The sequence below is a fragment of the Anolis sagrei genome, chromosome Y (assembly GCF_037176765.1).
Source record: "Anolis sagrei isolate rAnoSag1 chromosome Y, rAnoSag1.mat, whole genome shotgun sequence".
NCBI classification, from domain to species: Eukaryota; Metazoa; Chordata; class Lepidosauria; order Squamata; family Dactyloidae; genus Anolis; species Anolis sagrei.
The window spans coordinates 24,852,992-24,876,868 of NC_090035.1; the positions used below are offsets into that span (position 1 = coordinate 24,852,992).

The following is a 23,877-nucleotide window of genomic DNA, read 5'->3' on the forward strand; positions in this document are numbered from 1 at the left end:
GCCATCTGTTCGGACTGTTTTGATGGTGTCTTCTTGCCTGGAAAAAGGGGTTGGACTAGATGGCCTTTGAGGGTGTCTCCCAACTCTATGATCTATGAGAAAGGCCAAATGGCCATCTGTCAGGAGGGCTCCGATAGTGCCCTCCTGCCTAGCAAAAGGGAGTGGACTAGATGGCCTTTGGGTGTTCCATCTGAACATTAGGAAGAACTCAGCAGTGGAACTCTCTGCCCCTGGGTGTGGTGGAGGCTCCTTCTTTGGAAGCTTTTAAACAGAGGCTGGATGGCCATCTGTCAGGGGTGCTTTGAATGCAATATTCCTGCTCTTTGGCAGGGGGTTGGACTGGATGGCCCATGAGGTCTCTTCCAACTCTATGATTCTATGATTTCAAGTTTAGGATTCCGTGCAGAAAGGTATACCCTACATGTCCCCAGATGGTGCCCTCTGAGTTCTCCACTTGCTCCCATCGCAGTCGCTTGACGCTCATGTGGTTGAACTCGCTCCTTCGAGGGAAGGCCCCTCGGTGGGCTGAAGGGGGGGCGCAGGGGACCGGAGGAAGAAGGGGCATCGGGGGTGGAGGGGGGGCAGTTGGAGGGCCAAGAAAGCTGGATTGGGCGAAGCGGAGGAAGAGGAAGAAGCTGAGGGTGCAACTGGAGGTGTCTTCCCTGCCTGGGGCCTGCTCTGGGCCCCCTTTTTGGGGTCCTGCAGGTGGGGAGGGGGTGGCGAGGGACTGAGGGGGGGGTGGAGAGATGGGGTCTAACAGGGAGGAGTAGGTCAGGGAGCTGCCTGTGCTGCTGCCTTCACTGCTGCTGTTGCTCTGGTCCTCGCTGGCGCTGCTCAGGTCCTGGGTGACAAAGCTACCCTGGTCATCTTGGAAGTTCATCTGTAGGGCGAAAGAAGAAGGGGAAGAAGATATGGGACCTAGATGTGAGGGCTTACATCAATCATAGCCAAACTTTGGCGCTCGAGGTGTTCTGGACTTCAACTCCCACCATTCCTAACAGCCTACCGGTGCAAGTTGAAGTCCAAAATACCTGGAGGACCAAAGTTTGCCCATGTCTGGATCTAGGACCTAGATATAAGACATATACATGGAATAACGTAGATGTAGATCCTAGATATGCAGACTTAAATATGGGATACACAGATTTAGGTATAGTACCTAGATATACGGACTTAGATATTGGGCTTAGATGTACCCTGATTTAAGATAAGGAACTTAGAATCAGCACCAGATATGTAGACTTATCTGCACCAGATATGTAGACTCTCCGGTTCCGGTATGGCGATCAGCAGCAAGATCCTGAGCTGCGCCTGATGAGAACTTTAATCCGAGGGAATCTAAGGTGATCCCTCCCCCTCCCGCGACCCTCCCTAACTCAAGAGAGTGACCCGGGTAGGCAGGGGTCTCGAAGGAGGCCTCGGCGGTCCGGTGAAGCCCAGGAGAAGGGAGAGGAGAAGGGATAGCGAAGGGGGAAGAAGAAGAGGTAGAGCGCCGCCATTATACCACGGCTAGTTCCCCAATAATTAAGATCTACGACCTCACCTAATTAAGAACTACGACCTCACCTGATCACTGAAGCACCGAAGTGACATTAATAGGAGGCGAGTTGGCTTCCCGGCCGGTGCCATTGTTCCCAGACTATCGGGAGAAGGAAGGCAGGCTGCAGACAGGCTGCGAGCTGCTGCACCATCGCAGCCGCCTTGCCGCCGGGGAGGCTGCCTGCCTGAAGACGCAGGTGAGCCGCAGGGGCTGGCTTAGGCAAGCCTGTGTGTTGTCATTCCCCCCCCCAGCGATCCATCGGCGCGGTGCTGACGGCCCTGCAACAGCGCTTGGAACCAGCTCCTCGGCTCCTTGGCGCTGTGTTCCGCCGCCGCCGCCATTCCATCTGGGTCACTTCCGGGCTGCTTCCCAATGCCGGTGGCTGGGCCCACGCTCCGGGTGGGTGGTGACTGCTCGGCTTCACCCAGAGGGGCGCCTTGACATCGCCGCTCTGAGACGCCGTGCCCCATCAGCGCTTTCCATCATCAGCAGCCACGTCACCCGGAGCTGCTATTGGGTCAGCCCTGTGTTCTATCAGCGGCGGCAGCTGCCGTGTCACCTCGAGAGGAGCTCCTGCAACGGCCGCCCTTTCTGGTATCTGGGCGCCGCTTTCCATCACGCCGTATCGTCCGGAATCTAACATCACTAATCTTCCATCATTGTGGGCCCAAACAACAACCGGAAGGCCTACTGATAGTGGTTTCAGCTTTCAGCTGCTTGTCATCAGAACTCATAGTAATATACATCCTGTTAACTGCAATATCGCCCTCTCTGGCCGGACGTGCAATAACATCATTCCACACTGCTGCTAGAACTATTTCCTTGGAGTCTCCGCTTGCAAAATACAAGACCAACTCCCACCAAGCTCTACCAGCTTCTCACTTGGGCAGACAAGAAGAACTAAGGACTGGGCCAAGGGGTGCCGGCTTGTTGTCCACGGGCCCTAGAAGCTGGGTCCTGTGGTTCTATCTGCCCGTCCTAGTTGAATGATATTGGGAATCTCCTGTGGGCATTGACTTTGAGTCTTGGGGAATTTCCCACCTCCTTGACTGGCGACCCTGTCGATGCCTTGGTCTCTCATTGGAACATCGAGATGACTAGGGCAATCGACACAATCGCTCCGGAACACCCCCTTTCGAGTTACCGAGCTAAACCGGCCTCTTTGTTTACTGAGGAGCTGGCAGCAATGAAGCGAAAGAAAAGGTGGCTAGAGTGCGTGTGGCGCAGGAATCCGACCAAATCAGCCCAAACACATCTGAATGCCTTTCTAAGGTCCTACGATGTGGCAATAGCGGCAGCACAAAAAACATCTTTTGCTGCCAATATTTCATCTGCGAAGAATCGTCCAGCGGAGCTTTTTCGAGTTGTCAGGGGTCTGTTAAACCTGCCGAAAAGCGAGATCCCTGACAGCTCTGGAGCTCGCTGTGAAGCGTTTGCTCAATTCTTCGCAGATAAAATTGTGCGGATTCGGTCGGTTTTTGACACCACTTTATCTGCAGTCTCTGAGAATGTGGCGAGAGCATCTGCTTGTCAGGTCTTATTGGATTCATTTCAATTGGTTCAGCTTGAGGATGTGGACAGGATCCTTGGAGAGGTGCGACCCACCACATGCATCCTAGACCCCTGTCCCTCCTGGCTGGTAAAAGAAGCCAGAGGGGGTTTGGCAGAGTGGGTGAAGGTGGTGGTTAATGCCTCCTTACAGGAGGGCAAGATTCCAGCAAGCTTAAAACAAGCTATTATCAAACCGCTGTTGAAAAAACCATCACTGGACCCCACTCAATTAGATAACTATCGGCCAGTTTCCAATCTCCCCTATTTGGGCAAAGTCCTGGAACGTGTGGTGGCAGCACAACTCCAGGGATTTCTGGTAGACACTGATTATCTTGATCCGGCACAGTCTGGCTTTAGACTGGGACATGGAACGGAAACAGCCTTGGTCGCCTTGGTAGATGATCTCCGCAGGGAACTGGACAGGGGGAGTGTGTCCCTGTTAGTTTTGCTGGACCCCTCAGCGGCCTTCGATACCGTCGATCACGGTATCCTTCTGGGACGCCTCATAGACATGGGTCTCGGGGGTACTGCTTTGCAGTGGCTCCAGTCATTTCTTGAGGGACGGTCCCAGAAGGTGTTACTGGGTGACACCTGTTCGGCCCCACAACCGTTGTCGTGTGGAGTCCCACAGGGTTCAATTCTGTCCCCAATGTTATTTAACATCTACATGAAGCCGCTGGGAGAGATCATTCAGAGTTTCGGACTGAGATGTTATCTCTACGCAGATGATGTCCAGATCTGTCACTCCTTTTCACCTGTCACCAAGGAGGCTGTCCAGACCTTGAATCGGTGTCTGGCTGCTGTGTCGGACTGGATGAGAGCTAACAAATTGAAATTGAATCCAGACAAGACAGAGGTCCTACTGGTCATTAGTAAGGCCGAACAGGGTATAGGGTTACAGCCTGTGCTGGACGGGGTTACACTCCCCCTGAAGACACAGGTCCCCAGCTTGGGAATGATCCTGGACTCATCGCTGAGCCTGGAACCCCAGGTCTCAGCGGTGGCCGGGAGAGCTTTTGCGCAATTAAAACATGTGCACCAGTTGTGCCCATACCTCGGGAAGTCTGATCTGGCCATGGTGGTCCACACTCTTGTCACATCCCGAATAGACTACTGCAACGCGCTCTACGTGGGGTTGCCCTTGAAGACTGTTTGGAAACTTCAACTAGTCCAGCGAGCGGCAGCCAGACTGCTCACCGGAGCGACATACAGGGAGCATACCACCCCCCTGCTGTGCCAGCTCCACTGGCTGCCGATTCAGTTCCGAGCACAATTCAAGGTGCTGGTTTTGACCTACAACACCCTGTACGGTTCCGGTCCAGTGTATCTGTCCGAACATATCTCCCTCTACGTCCCACCCCGAACTCTGAGATCATCTGGGGAGGCCCTGCTCTCGACCCCACCACTCTCACAAGTGAGGTTGGTGGGGACGAGGAGCAGGGCTTTCTCAGTGGTGGCTCCTCACCTGTGGAACTCACTCCCGGGGGAAATCAGGGCAGCACCATCCCTCTTCGCCTTCAGGAGGAGGGTAAAGATGTGGTTATGGGACCAGGACTTTGGGCACTCTGGCAATTAAATCAGACAATCAGGCGAGTAAGACCAGCAGGATTGATGAAGTGGAACGTAAAACTAGATCTATGAGTTAGCGAACGCTGACCAGGTAAAAGGAGAAATTGGGTTTGTATTGGTTTTTATTGATTTTATTGATTTTATGGTAATAATGCATGAGTTGTTGTTCGGCCCCACAACCGTTGTTCTGATGTAATTTTGTGTATTTTGTGTATGATTGTTTTATAATGCAGGCATTGAATTGTGCCTTTGCTTTTGTAAGCCACCCTGAGTCCCCCCCGGGGTGAGAACGGCGGGGTAAAAGAACCCCAAATAAATAAATAGACTTAGACTTATATATAGCACTTAGATGTGGGTACCTGGATATGGGGGACTTAGATATAGACTTAGATGTAGGGCTTAGATATGGACTTAGACATGGGATTGAGATAGGTGGACTCAGATGTTGGACAGATATGCAGGACTTAGATATAGGTATGAAGTTAGATATGGACAGAGACATGGGATTTAGCAGACTCAGATATGGGCGTGGAGGTGGGACCAAGATATGGAGGACTTACCGTATATTCCGGCATATAAGACGACTGGGCGTATAAGACGACCCCCAACTTTTCCAGTTAAAATATAGAGTTTGGTATATACTCGCCGTATAAGACCACCCCTCTTCCATCGCACACCAAATAAAAATAAAAAATAAAAACATCAGATTTGATTTCAAATCCAAGACTATCAAAGCAGTATCCAGCTCTTCGGCTTAGAAATGGAGATGAGCGCCAACCCGCAGAGCCGGACACGACTGGACTTAACGTCAGGAGAAAACCTTTACCTCACCTGTAAACTACTGTATGTTTATTATTTATTTAACAGTTGTGGGTCCATGGAGCATAATAAAGTTCTATAAATTTTTACCTTACCTTACCTAGAGTGAGACCAGGGCCGGGTCCAATGTCCTTTCCCCAACAACAACAACAATAATGGAAATCTAGAATTGGAAGGGACTCCAATGGCCATCCAGTCTAACCCTAATTCTGCCAGACAGGAACACATGCCCAAGCCCTCCCGACAGATGGCCATCCTGTTCTACTTAATAATAGCAATAACAACAATAATAGCAATAACAACAACAACAATAATAGAAGGGACCTCAATGACCATTCAGTCCAACCCCATTCCTGCCAGGCAGGAAGACACAATGCAAGCCTCCCCAACAGGTGGCCATCCAGTTCTAGTTACCATATATACTCGAGTATAAGCTGACCCGAATATAAGCTGAGGCATCTAATTTTACGACCAAAAACTGGGAAAATTTATTGACTCGAGTATAAGCCAGGGGAGGGAAATGCAGCAGCTAGTGGTAAGCTGAGGGGACAGAAGTTGTCATAAAGCCATCTTGTGCAGCTTCCAAAACCCAACACGTGAGAACATTTTGCACTGCAGCCAGATATTTCCAAGGTCATGCCCAAAGGGTTTGATGAATATACCCTTTTTGAGATAGATCTAAATCAGGCATGGGCAAACTGTAGCCCTCCAGGTGTTTTGGACTTCAACTCCCACAATTCCTAACAGTCAGTATTTGAGAACACAGAAATGCTGGACCACTCTCATAACCACCATGTCAGACTCCACAGAGAAGCCATTGCAATCCACAAGAAGCATGTGGACAATTTCAACAGAAAGAGGAGACCATGAAAATGAACTGGCTACCAGTATTAAGAAACTCTAAAATTACAACAGCAAAACAGCAGAGAGGAAACAACCAGGCACATCTTAACACCTCTCAACAAAACATTTTCCCAGGCTCAGCCAAGCCTTCAAATGCTAATGAAGGTGGTCAGTTGAAACATTCACGCCTAGCTCCAGCAGAGAAGAGCTCCTTGCCCCACCCCAGCCATTCCACAGATAAATAAACTCATTGTCCTAATTCCAACAGACCTCACTACCTCGTTGGATGCTTGCCATAGATGCAGGCGAAACGTCAGGAAAAAATGCCTCTAGAACATTATTATTATTATTATTATTATTATTATTATTATTTGAAACACAACAAGATGAGTCCACAGCAGACACTCTGCTGGCTGTTGAACTGGATCACACACCAGACACTTCCCAAGTGTCTAAGACTGTGTGATGTATCGGCAAATAATGCCTGGCTACCAGTATTTAAAAAAACTCCTCTAAAATCAGGACAGTAAATAAAAAACAACACTCAAAAGCAGGGGAAATCCAGACAATAAAAAATCAGGACCAGCTAACACCTCCCAACAAAGGATTCCCCCAGGCAGGAAGCAGCCAGGCTTTGAAGCTGCAAGGCCATTCAATGCTAATCAAGGTAGCCAATGGCAACATTCCCACTTGCCTCAAGCAGACAAGAGTTCTTTCTCCCACCCTGGACTTTCCACAGATATATAAACCCCACTTGCCATGTTTCCAACAGACCTCACAACCCCCAAGGATGCCTGGCATAGATCTGGGCAAAACATCAGGAGAGGACACTTCTGGAACATGGCTATACAGTCTGGAAAACTCACAGCAACCCAGCCAGTAGCTGTTAGGAATTGTGAGAGTTAAAATTCAAAACAATCTGATAGAAAACTGGGACTTGTAGTTTGGTATGGTACTGGCTCTCTTAAACAGGGAAGGCTAAGGACCTTGTAAAACTACAACTCCTGTGATTCCATGGCACTGAATCTGTGGCTGTTTTTTCTGGGGGGGGGGATTCCCCTTTAAGAGTAGCTCACTCCTTGCACTGGGACTTCCCCTTTAAGGCTGCCTCGTTCTTGGCTGCAGAAACAAAACAAAACGGGGGAAAGAGACCTTTTTCTTCCTCCCTCTGCAAGCTATTTAAAACTTTTAAAACTTAAGAGCGGCTGTTCTTGCAGAGGGAGCTGAACACAGAGACAGGAAAGAAACCCCAAAGAGGGGAGAAAGAAGAAGTTTATCCAGCAGGACTTTCTCGGAGGTTGCCTTTGTTTTGACTCTCCTTGAGTAGCACTGTTTGAGGAAGGAGAGGAGAGGGAGAAAGAGGCCGGGAATGGAAGGCTTGGGGGCAGCCTCTTCTGCCCCTTTTTCCTTCAGGAGGGTGGGGAGGAGGAGGATCGGCAGTGCTGCCGGGGGTGATGGCCAGCTGGGTTTGTGTGCTGCTTGGGGATGGCGAGGGGGGAGGAGGAGGATCGGCAGGTCTGCCGGGAGTGCTGGCCAGCTGGGCTGCGATATCAGCAGGCTCCCTTTGGCCTCTAATGGCTGCTCGCGTCCATCGCTCTCGGCATCCTGAAGTGGTGGAACTTATAGCCGGCACACAAGACGACCCCCCCACTTTTAAGATGACTTTCTTGGCTTAGAAAGTCGTCTAGTATGCCGGTTTTTACGGTAGATATAGGACTAAAATACACTGATTGATGTGGACTTAGATATGGGACTTAGAATTAGGACCAGATATGCAGAATTAGATATGTACTTATATATAGGGCTTAGATGTAGGTATCTAGATCTGGGGGACTTAGATATAGACTTAGATGTTGGGCCTAGATACAGGGACGTAAATATGGGATTGAGATAGATGAATTCAGATATGATACTTAGATATGTGGGACTTAGATATAGGACTGGATACACAGACTTTGGTATGGACTTAGATATGCACAGTGACATGAGATTTAGATAAGCAGACTCAGATATGGGCATAGACATGGGACCAAGATACGGAGGATTTAGATATATGACCAAAATACACTGACAGATGTGGACTTAGAATTAGAACCAGATATGCAGACTTAGATATGGACTTAGATACAGAGGACTTGGATACTGGAGGACTTTAGATACTGGACATAGATGTAGAACTTCAAATAGGGGACTTAGATAAGGAGATGTCTGTTTGGCTCAAAGCATCCCATCTTGGTTTCCTTTTGCAGGGCTCTCTGATGCGCCTTCCTTGCGCTTCCCCTTACTTCCTCATAATCATTCTCCGGGGTGAGGAAGTCGTCCACGATGGCGATGTGGTGCCCCAGCTGCTCACTCAGGGCATCCAGGAAGCGGTCCATGTCACGGCTGCGTGGGGGCCTGGAGAAAGTGAAGAGCTTCTTGCGCTGGTGGCACTGGGATGCAGGACTGAAGCCATGCTCCGGGGAGGGGGTTGGGCTGCTGTCCAGACTGACGTAGGGGTTGGACTCAGTGCTGGCAGGAGAAGGCAGGCTGCCCGATGCACCCGGGGCCTGGAAGTAGCCCGCATGGTCTTCCTGCCAAGAGATGCTCGGGCCAGACCTGCAGAGTTCTGTGGAGGGGACCAAACAGAGGGAGACCACATTCAAAGGTCACTCTATAAAAGCCACAGCATCATAGAAGAGTCCTGGAAGGGAGAGGACAGGGTCAGGTCCTGAAATGACCTTTGAAGGTTACAGAAATGGAGCTGAACTGACCAAATGAATATTGGCAGGGAGAAGTTTATATTCCTATACTTAAATCATAGAATCCTAGAGTTGGAAGAGACATCATGAGCCACCCAGTCCAACCCCAATCTGCCAAGAAGCAGGAAAATTGCATTCAAAGCACCTCCAACAGATGGTCATCCAGCCTCTGTTTAAAATTGCACTATTAATTGCACTGAATTGTTTATGAATAGCCTAGCGTAGCACCTTACTGCTCCTCTCTGCCCAAATTTTGCTGCTAACTCATCCAACTTAGCACTTTAATACATACCAATCCCTCCATGCTGCACTTTAAATAGCACTTGGTGCTAGATTTTGGTAATTCCTTTGCATTTTAAGAACTTGCATTTTAAGAGCTGCTTCAGTTTGTACGTGACTGCGACGACCTATTGCACTTTTCGATATTGTAGTCTCTATTGAAGTGTCTTAACTACCACCACCCATGTGGTCCCCCATTCCCCTATATTTATTATTCTTACTGTTAATTATCAGTGAAAGGGTCAGGGGACGAAGCGGGCTGGAGATCTTGGGAAACAATAATGCGAGAGGGGGGGGGGATAAAGGGAATGGAAGATCATGGCAAAGTAAGATCCCAACAAACCAAATAACCAATAATGAAACACAAGTTGAGGTTATGGTTTTGGAATGCGGCATGGAGGAGGGGAGGTGTTCCACTAGCTGAGGGGCCCCCATAGAAGTGGTGGTGGGGAAGGGGAGATGCGGGAAAAGGAGACCATTAATTCGGCCTAGGGATCGTGCAACTACATTAGTAATTCCAAACCAGTCTCCTGATATGATAAATTGGTGTAACCAGGATGGCGGTCCCTCTGGATTGAAGGTGGTGCTGTTGAACGCCAGATCTGTCAATGGAAAAACAACCTTCATCCAGGATTTAATCCTGGATGAATGGGCAGATCTGGCTTGCATCACGGAGACCTGGTTGGACGAAGCTGGAGGCGTGAATTTGACCCAGCTTTGCCCACCAGGTTTTTCCGTGCAGCACCAGCCGAGATCCAGAGGGCGGGGAGGAGGGGTTGCAGTGGTCTATAGAGATTCCATCCCTCTGACCAGGGGCCCCATCCCGCAGTCAACAAATTTTGAATGCGTCCACCTGAGGGTGGGTGACCGGGACAGAATAGGGATTCTGTTAGTGTACCGTCCACCTCGCTGCTCTACAGTCTCCCTACCTGAGCTAGCGGGGGTGGTCTTGAGCCTGGCATTGGAGTCTCAATGGCTCCTTGTGCTGGGGGACTTCAATGTCCATGCCGAGGCGGCTCTCTCAGGAGCGGCTCAGGACTTCATGTCTGCCATGGCAACCATGGGGCTGTCCCAACAAGTATGTCACCCCACTCACAGTGCTGGACATACATTGGACATGGTTTTCTGCCAGGGATGGGAGGAAGGTGGCGGTGTTGAGGAGTTGACCATCTCTCCGTTGCCATGGACCGAACACTTCCTGGTCAGATTTAGGCTCACTGTGCCCTCCAACCTCTGCAGAGGTGGAGGACCCATTAAGTTGGTCCGCCCCAGGAGGCTTATGGATCCGGATGGATTCCTGATGGCTCTTGGGGAGTTTCCCACCGCCTTGGTAGGTGACCCTGTTGATGCCCTGGTCGCTCTCTGGAATGGGGAGATGACTAGGGCAATTGACACGATCGCTCCGGAACGTCCCCTCTCAAGTAGCCGAGCTAAACCAGCCCCTTGGTTTACTGAGGAGCTGGCAGCGATGAAGCGAAGGAAGAGGGAACTAGAGAGTGTGTGGCGTTCGGATCCGAGCGAGCCAAATCGAACATGTTGTGTCCTTTTTAAGGGCATATGCCGCGGCAATAAAAGCCGCAAAGAAAGCCTTCTTTGCGGCCACTATTGCATCTGCAAAGAACCGTCTGGCTGAGTTGTTCCGGATTGTCAGAGGCCTTTTAAACCCCACCACTCTAGGCGGGAACCCTGACAATTCGACTTCTCGCTGTGAAGCTTTTGTTCAGTTCTTTGCAGACAAAGTCGCTTTGATCCATTCTGGTCTGGACACCATATTAAGGGCAGTCTCTGAGGATGTAACACGAGCACCTGCTTGTCCTATTTTGATGGATTCATTTCAATTGGTGAAACCCGAAAATGTGGACAAGATACTTGGAGGAATGAGGCCTACCACATCCATCCTAGACCCCAGCCCATCCTGGCTTCTAAAGGAGGCCAGAGGGGGATTGGCTGAGTGGGTTGAGGTGGTGGTTAATGCCTCCCTTCGGGAAGGCAAGATTCCAGCGAGCTTAAAACAAGCTATAATAAAACCGCTGTTGAAAAAACCATCACTGGACCCCACTAAATTTGACAACTTCCGGCCAGTTTCCAATCTCCCCTTTTTGGGCGAAGTCCTGGAACGTGTGGTGGCCTCACAACTCCAGGTATTCTTGGGAGACACAGATTATCTGGATTCGGCACAGTCTGGTTTCAGACCGGGACATGGAACTGAGTTAGTCTTGGTTGCCTTAGTGGATGATCTGCGCCGGGAGCTCGACAGGGGGAGTGTGTCCCTGTTGGTGCTGCTGGACCTCTCAGCGGCCTTTGATACCGTCGACCACAGTATCCTTCTGGGACGCCTCGCGGGGATGGGACTTGGAGGTACTATTTTACAGTGGCTCCAGTCATTCCTGGAGGGTCGATCCCAGAAGGTGTTATTGGGAGACATCTGTTCAACCCCACAACCTTTGTCTTGTGGGGTTCCACAGGGTTCAATACTGTCTCCCATGTTGTTTAACATCTACATGAAGCCGCTGGGGGAGATCATCCGGAGTTTGGGGGTACGGTGTCATCTGTACGCAGACGATATCCAACTCTGTCACTCCTTCCCACCTGCTACTAAGGAAGCTGTCAAGGTCCTGAACCGGTGCCTGGCCGCTGTAATGGTCTGGATGAGGGCGAACAAATTGAAATTGAATCCAGACAAGACAGAGGTACTCCTGGTCAGTCGCAAGGCCGAACAGGGCATAGGGTTAGAGCCTGTGCTGGATGGGGTCGCACTCCGCCTGAAGAAGCAGGTTCGCAGCTTGGGTGTGATCCTGGACTCATCGCTGAGACTGGAGCCCCAGGTTTCAGTGGTGGTCAGGGGAGCTTTTGCACAATTAAACTTGTGTTTTGTTTGTTTGTTTGTTTTTAATGCAATACAACTGTTTTGGTTCACTCCTGACACAATAAATACATCATGTCTCCTCTCAGCCTTCTCTTCTGAAGGCTAAACATGCCCAACTCTTTGAGCTGCTCCTCATATGGTTTGTTCTCTAGACCAGTGGTTCTCAACCTTTCTAATGCAGTGACCCCCAAATAAAGTTCCTCGTGTTGTGGTGACCCCCAACCATATTTTCGTTGCTACTTCATAAATAATTTTGCTACTCTTATGAATAATGCAAATATCTAATATGCAGGATGTATTTTCATTGTTACAAATTGAACATAATCAAAGCATAGTGATTAATCACAAAAAAAAAATGTGTGGGGGAGTATGGATAATTGATGATGGGATTTGTGGTACCTTCAACCAATTCAGCTCTGACTTCTACAAACCACTGAGATCCCCCACGAATTACAGACCTGGACCAAACTTGGCACATAGAACTCCCATAACCAACAGAAAATACTGGAGGAGTTTGGGAGGAGTTGACAGTGATTTATGGGAGATGTAGTTCACCTACATCCGGAAAACACTGAGAACCCAAATGACTATGGATCTGGACCAAACTTGGCATGAATACTCAATATGCCCAAATTTGAAAAATTGTGGAATTTGGGGGAAATGGATCTTGACATTTGGGTGTTGTAGTTGCTGGAATTTATAGTTCCTCAGCCAAAAAAAGGGCATTCTGAACTCCAACAAAAATGGAATTGAAGAAGCTTGGCATACAGAACTCCCATAACCAACAGAAATTACTGGAGAGGATTGGGGTACATTGGCATTTTGGAGCTGCTGGGATATATAATCCTCTCCCATCCCAAAGCATTCTGAACTCATGCAGCCATGCAATGCACTCCAACTTGGCACAGAGAATTCCCATGGTGAACAGAAAATACTGGAGATAATTGTGATACATAGACATTGGCATTTTGGAGCTGCTGTGATATATAGTCCTCTCCCATCCCAAAGCATTCTGAACTCATGCAGCCATGCAATGCACTCCAACTTGGCACAGAGAATTCCCATGGTGAACAGAAAATACTGGAGATAACTATGATACATAGACCTTGGCATTTTGGAACTGCTGGGATATATAGTCCTCTCCCACCCCAAAGCATTCTGAACTCATGCAGCCATGCAATGCACTCCAACTTGGCACAGAGAATTCCCATGGTGAACAGAAAATACTAGAGATAACTGTGATACATAGACCTTGGCAACTGCTGGGATATATAGTCCTCTCCCATCCCAAACCATTCTGAACTCATGCAGCCATGCAATGCACTCCAACTTGGCACAGAGAATTCCCATGGTGAACAGAAAATACTGGAGATAACTGTGATACATAGACCTTGGCAACTGCTGGGATATATAGTCCTCTCCCATCCCAAAGCATTCTGAACTCATGCAGGCATGCAATGCACTCCAACTTGGCACAGAGAATTCCTTCCCCCCCCCTCATAGACAGATGGCCAGGCATGAGGACGGCATGAAGAGTTTTACTCACATTGCGGTCTAACAAAGGGTGAGTATTCTTTCTCCGTTCCTTTGCCTCCAAAGCTCCTCCTCCTGACTACCCTCATTTCTGTGGGAAGAGCAAGAGGAGGAGCCTTCCAGGAGTGCCATGTGGCTGGGTCCAGGAGTCGGCAGCCATTTTGAAGGGGGCGGAGCCAGCTAAGGCACCTTGGCGACCCCCAGAAAATGGCCTAACGACCCCCCCAGGGGTCGCGACCCCCAGGTTGAGAAACGCTGCTCTAGACCCTTGATCATTTTAGTTGCCCTCCTCTGGACACATTCCAGCTTGTCAACATCTCCCTAAAAATTGTGGTGCCCAGAATTGGACACAGTGTGATTCCAGGTAAAGTGGTCTGATCATGGCAGAATAGAGTAGTAGCATGACTTCCCTGGATCTAGAAGACACCTGGAATGGAAGACTCCTGGCTTGAAGATAGGCCATGAGAAAGGGATTTAGGAATCTTGATGAACAACAAGTGGAATGTGAGCTAACAATATGATGTAGCAGTTTAAAAGGCTAATGCGATTCTAAGCAAATTAAGGTGGCCAGTTGCAGCATTCACACTTGTCTCAAACAGACAAGAGTTCTTTCTCTCACCCTGGGCATTATTCCACAAATATATAAACCTCACTTGCCTAGTTTCTCACAGACCTCACAACCTCTGAGGATGCCTGCCATAGATGTGGGTGAAAAGGCAGGAGAGAATGCTTCTGGAACATTTTCAGACATCCTGGAAAATTCACAACAACCCATATTCTAGGCTGCATCCATGAGTATAGTGCAGGCATGGGCAACTTGGGCCCTCCCGTGTTTTGGACTTCAACTCCCACAATGCGTAACAGCCTACTGGCTGTTAGGCATTGTGGGAGTTGAAGTCCAACACCTGGAGGGCCCAAGTTTACTCAAGCCTGGTATAGTATCTGGATAGAAGGAAGTAATATAAGGTATGATTTGGAAATAGCCCATGCCAAAGGGATTTAGGAATCTTAGTGGAACATGAGCCAACAGTGTGATGCGAAAGCAAAAAAAAAAAAAAAAGCTAATGCGATTCTAGGTTGCATTATTATTATTATTATTATTATTATTATTATGTTTATGTTTATGTTTATTATGTTTATTTTTTATATTATATTATATATTATATTATTATGTCTATTTTTATATTTTTATTGTTTTATCATAGTTATTACATTTGTTATGCGTTTGGTTATAGCAGTTACATATTATTCAACACACTCTTTAACATATAATCTTATTATTCTGCTTAAGCATTTCCCCCCTTTTTTTCCCACCACTGTGCTCCCCTCCCACCATATCAAGCCACAACTTTTACATATCGTCTGTCCAAAATTTCAATTTTTCTTGTGGAGGTAACTTTCCTTCTTTGTTTTTTAAACCATTTACAACAAATTTTCCCCATACAACATCAAAATCACTTTGTTTCCATATACCTTTTTAAACTTTTAATATACATGTAAGCTTATCATTTATTGCCAGTTTCCATGATTCCTTGTACCACTCCTCTATTTGTATATTTATTTCTTTTTTTCCAATTCCTTGCTATAAGCAATCTTGCTATTGTTAGTAAGTTTGTTATTGCTTCTTTATCCTCCTTTTTCAATTGTATATTGTTATATAATGATAATAAAGCTGTACTAGGGCTTTCCTCAATTTTCATATTCATTATATCGTCTATTTCTCTAAATACTTTCCCCCAAAAATTATTTACATATTTACATTGCCACCACATATGTATGTATGTTCCTGGTTCTTGGCCCCTCTCCAACAATTTTTTGAATTATTTTTATTTATATATGCTAATCTTACTGGTGTTAGATACCACTTCCATATTAACTTAATAAATCAGTTAATGTTTATTATGTTTATTATTATGTTTACTTATATCCTGCTTTTTCTCTCCAAAAGGAGACTAAAAACATCTCAAAGGAGTCTAGTGTCCCAATTGAGGGAAGTCAGTCCCACTCTATTGTATCCAAGCCTGGAAATGTCATATCCCGACCCACGCCTTCCTGACCTGCTGGGTTTCTTTGATCTGGAGGTGATGTTCGATGTGAGGCAAAGTTGCTCAGTTTGCCCCCAAAGCCAGTGGTCAGCCGGGTCTCCAGCTCTGCATAAACGGCCAACATCTGAAAGCGAAGAGAGGGAAGGATGTGTGGGGAACTCTTGGTGGGACAGTCCCCTTTAATTCAGTAGCACGATGCAGGCTGATTCGCCCCAACATCTTACCATTTTGGTATTGGGTGTTTCCGGAAGGGATGTCCCGTCGCCTGCTTGCCTCTCCCCCGGTGCAACACGGACTGGCAAATCCACAGCTGTCCCAATGGAGCCTGTCGAGAAAGATAGAAAGACAATTGACATCAGACACAGCAATGGGATGGCTGCGTATTTGAGTTCAAGCTGAACCCAGATTTGAGGGTTTCAGGTCAATGCATCCTCCAGCTGAAGAAGAGTGACAACTAGCTTTCCTTTTGAGCTGAGTGAAGCAACTGCCTCATACAAAGCCGTTGAGATGCTGGCAATATTAGGTTTTTGGTAGCTTCAATACCAATGGGATTGGATAAAGTGACCCTAATAAAACAACCCTAAAGCTGTACTTTCTGAGCACATTTCAATCTATTAATCCATCATTTTATTTATGGGACTCAAATTGGCTTATGGAATTGAGTGACAAGTAAAAGACTGACAACTAACTTTGGGATAGTTTTGGGTTTGTTTTCCTTTGGTGCCAATTGGACACTGAATACACTCCATATTTAGAATGCTTTGGGCGAACTTGTGAATTGTGTAGGGTTTTCTTAGGCAACGGTGACTCAAAGGTGGGTTTGCTAGTTCCTTCCTCTGAAATATAGTCTGTGAGCTCATCAGCAATCTTTTTGAGCTGAAGAAAGGGTTTTGTTTTTGGACTGCCGCTCCCAGAAGCATCTATCGGCAAAACCTTCCACACTGAGAGAGTGTGACCTCCCCAAGGCCATCCAGTGGGTTTTTATGGCTGAATGGGGATTTGAAGTCTCCAGGGTCCAATGCTCAAACTCTACCAGAGTGTCTCTGTCCTGGTACAAAAGGTTGGGACATTCTCTGGAGCAGAGCAACAAGAGTCTAGGGAAGATGGAGCTTTGAAGGTCCAGGAGAGAATGGCAACCCCAAAAGTATGACCTACCTCTGGTTCCTCCCCCACCTCCTCCTTCCTCACGATTGTGGCCATGGAGGCTCCTCCGACTCATTGAGGGTGCCATCCGGAGGCCCTCTTCCACCTCAGGTTCCCCTGCCAGGAAAAGAGGGAAGGCAGGTTTTAAATATAAAAGAACATAGAAACAACTTCCATTCTATACCCATCCTCATGCCACAGAATTGTCTGCCAATGGTGGCACTCTTTCATAAAATGGTTGAGTCAGGAGGGTCAACCAAGGGTCATCTAGTCTGACCCACAATGAGCCAAATGTGTGTAAACCCAAAAAAGAGCCCAGATTTCCAGAAACATTGCTGTGTAGACAAGAGTTTTTTGAAGACACTCTCCACATCAGTCTTCTACTTTGTGTGCTACACCACACATACTTTCTTTCACCTCTGTCCAATTATTATTATTATTATTATTATTATTATTATTATTACATCCCATTTTTTTATTTACTGAATTTGTATACCTTCCTTCTCAGCCCTCAGGCGACTAAGGGCGATTTACAATGGCAATGATTCGATACCCAAAAACACCATAAAACATTTAAAAACATTAACACATAATATAAAAACATAACAAGAATAGTAAAACATAAATCATTTGTGTCTCTTAATAAAAAAAAAATATCTCTTGACCAAGATGCAAAGTGCCTCTCCTCTTTCCACAAATGCCACCTCTTTGGTATACAAATAATCCGCCGGGCTCTAACTCAGCTTCTGGTGCGTCAACACAACCATTTTGCAAAGACTGTAAGATTAAAAACCTTTCCTTGCCATTGCTGCACAGTGCCACCCATTTTCAAAACATAAACCCGCACAAACACAGCTGCAGATGCTCAGGTTGCTATGACAACTGGCATTAGAAAGACAGCATACGCATGAAGGCGGTCCAGGTTGTCTACATCACACTACCAAATAGTTTTGACCATCAGGAAGTTCTTCCTTATGTTCAGTGGAATCTCAATGGGAAGCTATGGCTCCTTTGTGTCCCAGTATCCAGCGCAGTCCCACCTAACTGATGCTCACTCTTGACTTACCTGCCGCTGACTTGTAGCCCAGGAAGCAGGCGATCTTCTCCTGGCAGTGCTCCTGCTCTTCATAGGTCAGCAACTGGTAGATGAACTGCCAGATGACCTGCTTGGAGGGAGTGTCCAGCACCGGGTAGATGTCCACAATCAGGGTGTCAATGTTCCTGGCAGCAGAGATGAGAGATACAAAGGATGACAGATTGGAGGGAAGAGGCTAGTCCTTTGGGAGTTATATCCTTTGCACATTGTAGCCAGCCCTTCACCTTTGCCAGTTTGTGGTTAAGGGATACCTAGCCACTCTCAGGTTACCAACAAGGTTATCAGCCAGACCATCCTCAGGTATACATTCCTCTCCCCTGAGGAATTAATGTAGTTTGACTCAATGTCATGACTTCATAGGATTCAGGCCATAAAGGCTGACATGACACATATAACTATTATGTTATGATCTATAGAGTCCCATGCATTTTAGGGTCCTCTACCCTGAAGAATGGATGCAGTTTGATTCCATGTCACGACTCCTTAGAAGTCAGGTCATAAAGGCTGACATGACACATATTATTTATTTATTTATTTAGCAGTTTTGTATACCGGTCTTCTCACCTCCGTTCGAGGGACTCAGGCCGGTTTCCAACATCAATATTTAAACAACATCAATATTTAAACAGTAATTAAAACATCATATTCTAAATCACACTAAAACATTAAAATAGCAAAATACATCATATAATTACAGTGGTCAGTCATCATTAAAAATCATTATTCATCCATATCCATCCATGTCACAGGATCATGGCTCATTTGTCGAATGCCAATCCCCAAAGCCAAGTTTTCACCTGTTTCCTGAACGTTAAGATAGAAGGGGCAGTTCTGATCTCCAGTGGGAGTTCCAGACTCAAGGGGCCACCACCGAGAAGGCCCTGTCTCTTGTCCCCACCAGCTGCACCTGTGAGACTGGTGGGATCGAGAGCAGGGCCCCTCCAGACGATCATAGCAATCTTGATGGTTCGTAGGGGAGGATACGTTCGGACAGGTAAATTGGGTCAGAGTCATTTAGGGCTTTATAGGTTAAGACCAGCACTTTGAATTGTGCTCAGAAGCTGACTGGCAGCCATTGGAGCTGGCGCAACAGAGGAATAGTATGCTCCCTATACCCCACTCTCGTTAGTAGTCTGGCTGCCGCACATTGGACTAATTGAAGCTTCCGGGCAGTCTTCAGAGGCAACCCCATGTAGAGAGTGTTGCAGTAATCTAAACGGGATGTAACCAAAGCGTGACCACCATGGCCAAGTCAGATTTCCCAAGGTACAGGCGCAGCTGGTGCACAAGTTTAATTGTGCAAAAGCTCCCCTGACCACAGCTGAAACCTGGGGCTCCAGGCTCAGCGATGAGTCCAGGATCACTCCCTGGCTGCGAACCTGCGCCTTCAGGGGGAGTGTGACCCCGTCAAGCACAGGCTGTAACCCTATGCCCTGTTCGGCCTTTCGACTGACCAGGAGTACCTCTGTCTTGTCTGGATTAAGTTTCAATCTGTTGTCCCTCATCCAGTCCGTTACAGCGGCCAAGCACCGGTTCAGGACTTGAACAGCCTCCTTAGTAGCAGGTGGGAAGGAGTAACAGGGTTGGACATCATCTGCGTACAGATGACACTGCACCCTGAAACTCTGGATGATCTCTCCCAATGGCTTCATGTAAATGTTAAATAACATAGGGAACAGTATTGAGCCCTGTGGAACTCCACAGTACAATGGCCGTGGGGTCGAGCAGGAGTCCCCTAGCAACACCTTCTGGGATTGCCCCACGAGAAAGGACTGGAGCCACTGCAAAGCAGTACCCCCAAGGCCCATTCCCGTGAGGCGTTCCAGAAGGATACCATGGTTGACGGTATCGAAGGCCGATGAGAGGTCCAGCAGAATCAACAGGGACACACACCCCGTCCAGTTCCCGGCGAAGATAATTCACTAAGGCGACCAAGGCTGTCTTGGTACCATGCCCCGGCCTAAAGCCAGACTGCGCCAGATCTAGATAATCTGTGTCTACCAAGAACTCCTGGAGTTGCAAGGTCACCACACGTTCCAGGACTTTGCCCAAATAGGGGAGATTGGAAACTGGCCGAAAGTTGACAAATTGAGTGGGGTCCAGTAATGGTTTTTTTCAACAGCGGTTTTATGACAGCTTATTTTAAGTGGCTGGAATGTTGCCTTCCCGAAGGGAGGCATTAACCACCACCTTTACCCACTCTGCCAAGCTCCCTCTGGCTTCCTTGACCAGCCAGGATGGGCAAGGGTCTAGGATGCATGTGGTCGGCCTCGCCTCCCCAAGAATTCCGATGGCATCCTCGAGTTGAACAGATCGAAACGAATCCATCAAAACTGGACAAGCAGATGCTTGTGTTACATCCTCAGAGACTGCCGTTAACGTGGTGTCAAAGCCCGAATGGATCAAAGCGACTTTGTCCGCAAAGTACTGAGCAAAGGCTTCACAGCGAGCTGCTGAGTCATCAGGGGACCCATCCTGAGAGGTGGGATTCAACAGCCCTATGACTACTCGAAACAGCTCTGCCGGACGGTTCCTTGCGGATGCAATATTGGCCGAGTAGAAGGAATTTTGTGTGGCCTCTATTGCCACGCCATACGGCCTTAAATAAAGGTGCAGGCATGTTCGGTTTGACTCGCTAGGTTCCTTCCGCCACACGCTCTCTAGCCACCTCTTTGTTCGCTTCATCTCCACCAACTCCTCGTTAAAGAGTAGGCCTGGGCGGTTTTGTTCGTTAATTTTGTAATTTGTTAAATATTCGTTATATTTAACAATTACAAAATGATTTCAAAATATATTTTCAAACCCGGAAAGGCTTTTCAATAACGAAACGGCATCCTCCATCCTTTTTACGAGCTTCCGCCCATTTCGGAAATGACGTTGTAGGGATGGAGGATGCTGGGTGCCCTGGGAGCCAATCCGGCGCTCCCAAGCACCCAAGCAGCACCGTGGCTGATTGTGATTGGCCAGGCAGCCCTTTAAAAGCGGCTCCGCGTGGCCGCATTGCTCATTCTGAAGGCGAGGGAGAAGACGGGAGGATCGGGGAGGGAGGCTTGGCTCTTGGGATTCATTGCTTGCATCTTGCTTTCATTTTTGCATTGTTCTCGCACTACAACAGGGCAGGGAAAGATTTTTGTTAATTTTCCATTTTTTCTGATAAATATTTTTCTTTAATTCTTCAAAAATTTATAAAAATAATCTTTAAAAAAGAGATGAATCTTGTGTGCCTGTGTGTGCGTTTCTCCCTGGCCTGTGGCTGTGTTTGCTCCACAGTAGGGCAAGTTTTTGGTTAATTTTCCATTTTTAAATATTTCAGATAAATATTTCTCTTTTATTCTTCAAAAAATTCAAAAAATAACCTAAAAAAAGAGAAGAATCTTGTGTGCCTGTGTGTGCGTTTGTCCCTGGCCTGTGGCTGTGTTTGCTCCACAGTAGGGCAAGTTTTTGGTTAATTTTCCATTTTTAAATATTTCTGATAAATATTTCTCTTTTATTCTTCAAAAAATAACCTAAAAAAAGAGAAGAATCTTGTGTGCCTGTGTGTGCGTTTCTCCCTGGCCTGTGGCTGTGTTTGCTCCACAGTAGGGCAAGTTTTTGGTTAATTTTCCCTTTTTAAATATTTCTGATAAATATTTCTCTTTTATTCTTCAAAAAATTCAAAAAATAACCTTAAAAAAGAGAAGAATCTTGTGTGCCTGTGTGTGCATTTGTCCCTGGCCTGTGGCTGTGTTTGCTCCACAGTAGGGCAAGTGTTTGGTTAATTTTCCATTTTTAAATATTTCTGATAAATATTTCTCTTTTATTCTTCAAAAAATTCAAAAAATAACCTAAAAAAAGAGAAGAATCTTGTGTGCCTGTGTGTGCGTTTCTCCCTGGCCTGTGGCTGTGTTTGCTCCACAGTAGGGCAAGTTTTTGGTTAATTTTCCATTTTTAAATATTTCTGATAAATATTTCTCTTTTATTCTTCAAAAAATTCAAAAAATAACCTAAAAAAAGAGAAGAATCTTGTGTGCCTGTGTGTGCGTTTCTCCCTGGCCTGTGGCTGTGTTTGCTCCACAGTAGGGCAAGTTTTTGGTTAATTTTCCATTTTTAAATATTTCTGATAATATTTCTCTTTTATTCTTCAAAAAATAACCTAAAAAAAGAGAAGAATCTTGTGTGCCTGTGTGTGCGTTTGTCCCTGGCCTGTGGCTGTGTTTGCTTCACAGCAGGGCAAGTTTTTGGTTAATTTTCCATTTTTAAATATTCCTGTGTGTGTGTTTGTCATTTGTGTAGTTCCAACCTGTGCGCTCCTTTTGCCAACACAAAGTGCTATAATACAGTGCTCGCTCATTATTCGTGTAGTTCCAGTGCGCTCCTTTTGCCAACACAAAGTGCTATATAATACAGTGTTCGCTCATTATTTGTGTAGTTCCAGTGCGCTCCTTTTGCCAACACAAAGTGCTATAATACAGTGCTCGCTCATTATTTGTGTAGTTCCAACCAGTGCGCTCCTTTTACCAACACAAACTGCTATATAATACAGTGCTCGCTCATTATTTGTGTAGTTCCAGTGCGCTCCTTTTGCCAACACAAAGTGCTATAAGACAGTGCTCGCTCATTATTTGTGTAGTTCCAGTACACTCCTTTTGCCAACACAAACTGCTATATAATACAGTGCTCGCTCATTATTCGTGTAGTTCCAGTGCGCTCCTTTTGCCAACACAAAGTGCTATATAATATACAGTGCTCGCTCATTATTTGTGTAGTTCCAACCAGTGCGCTCCTTTTGCCAACACAAACTGCTATATAATACAGTGCTCGCTCATTATTTGTGTAGTTCCAACCAGTGCGCTCCTTTTGCCAACACAAACTGCTATATAATACAGTGCTCGCTCATTATTTGTGTAGTTCCAGTGCGCTCCTTTTGCCAACACAAAGTGCTATAATACAGTGCTTGCTCATTATTTGTGTAGTTCCAGTGCGCTCCTTTTGCCAACACAAAGTGCTAGAAGACAGTGCTCGCTCATTATTCGTGTAGTTCCAGTGCGCTCCTTTTGCCAACACAAAGTGCTATAATACAGTGCTCGCTCATTATTTGTGTAGTTCCAACCAGTGCGCTCCTTTTGCCAACACAAACTGCTATATAATACAGTGCTCGCTCATTATTTGTGTAGTTCCAGTGCGCTCCTTTTGCCAACACAAAGTGCTATAATACAGTGCTCGCTCATTATTTGTTTAGTTCCAACCATTGTGATGAAACGCTTCCTTCCCGGCTTTTCAAGTCGCAAGGGCCAAGTGCTATCGCGAATACCTAAGAAAGCCAGGGGACTGAAGATGGACACATTGACAAGAAGGGAACATTCAACCGACGAGATGGTTATTGAAACACCCACAGATCCTTCAACCAGCTGTGAGATGGCAGGACCTCCTCCTTATTCATCAGTTCGAAAGACTCTACGTTCAGATCCTGATGTCCTTCCAAGTACCTCTGATACTACTTGTTATGAAGAGGAGGGCGAGGAGGCGGACGTGTCTGAGGAATGGGAGGAAGACAATATGGAATCTGCTTCCACCACAGGAATTAGTGATCAAGAGGACTGCATGCTGCTGGAGGGCGAGCTACAGAAACAACCAACAACCCCTTCCACAAACACTGACAGTCCAAACACGAGCATGAGTACACCTGAAGTGCGTAGTAGGGGTAGGCCGAGATCGCTCCTATGGGATCATTACGACGTCCATAATCAGAGGGCCACTTTGGCAGTTTGCAGACATTGCGGTGTGAGCGTCAGCAGAGGAAAAGATATGAGGCATCTTGCCACAACAGGACTAAGGATGCACATTAAGAGACACCACCCAAATGTGAAGTTGGA

At 46.9% G+C, this 23,877-nt stretch overlaps 1 pseudogene; it reads right to left on the reverse strand.

The window, feature by feature from the left end:
• Positions 1–23,877, reverse strand: part of LOC137095558 (delphilin-like) — a 125,722-nt pseudogene that overhangs the window by 31,560 nt on the left and 70,285 nt on the right.